We start from the raw sequence: 903 nt of genomic DNA on the forward strand, positions 1-903 counted from the left end.
AGGAAGCACAAGCTGGAATCACGATTGCTGGGAGAAATATCAATAACCTCAGATATGCAGATGACACCATCCTTATGGCAGAAGGCAAAGAAGAACAAAAGAGCCTCTTGATGAAAGTGAAAGAGGAGAGTGAAATTGTTGGCTTAAGGCTCTACATTCAGAAAACCAAGATCATGGCATCTGGTGCCATCATATCGTGGCAAATGGATGGGGAAATGGTGAAAACAGTGACAGATTTTATTTTTTGGGCTCCAAAATCACTGCAGATGGTGACTGAAGCCATGAAATGAAAAGATGCTTACTGCTTGCAGAAAACGTACGACCAACATATATTAAAATGCTAGACAGCACATTAAAAAGAAGAGACATTACCTTGCCAACAAAGATCCATGTAGTCAAAGCTATGGTTTTTCTAGTAGTCATGTATGGATGTGATAGTTGGATTACAAAGAAAGCTGAGTGCTGAAGAATTGATGCTTTTGAACTGTGGTGTTGGAGAAGACTTTTGAGAGTCTTGGACTGCATGGAGATCCAACCACTCCATTCTAAAGGAAATCAATTCTGAATATTCTTTGGAAGAACTGATGCTGAAGCTGAAACTCCAATACTTTAGCCACCTGGTGTGAAGAACTGATTCATTTCAATAGACCCTGATGCTATTCAATAGACCCACAATTAACATGAGTTTGAGTAGACTCTGGGAGTTGGTGATGGACAGGGAGGCCAAATGCGCTGCAGTCCATGGGGTCGCAAAGAGTTGGACAAGACTGAATGACTGAACTAGCTGACTGAGGAGAACTGAGCTAATGATAGCTATCCTAAGGAGGAGATAGCTATCCTATCCTATCCTAAGGATAGCTATCCTAAGGAGGAGAGTTGAACTATGGAGAACTAAGATAAGGA

This window comes from Bison bison, unplaced genomic scaffold (genome assembly GCF_000754665.1).
Source record: "Bison bison bison isolate TAMUID 2011002044 unplaced genomic scaffold, Bison_UMD1.0 scf7180017864492, whole genome shotgun sequence".
NCBI lineage: Eukaryota > Metazoa > Chordata > Mammalia > Artiodactyla > Bovidae > Bison > Bison bison.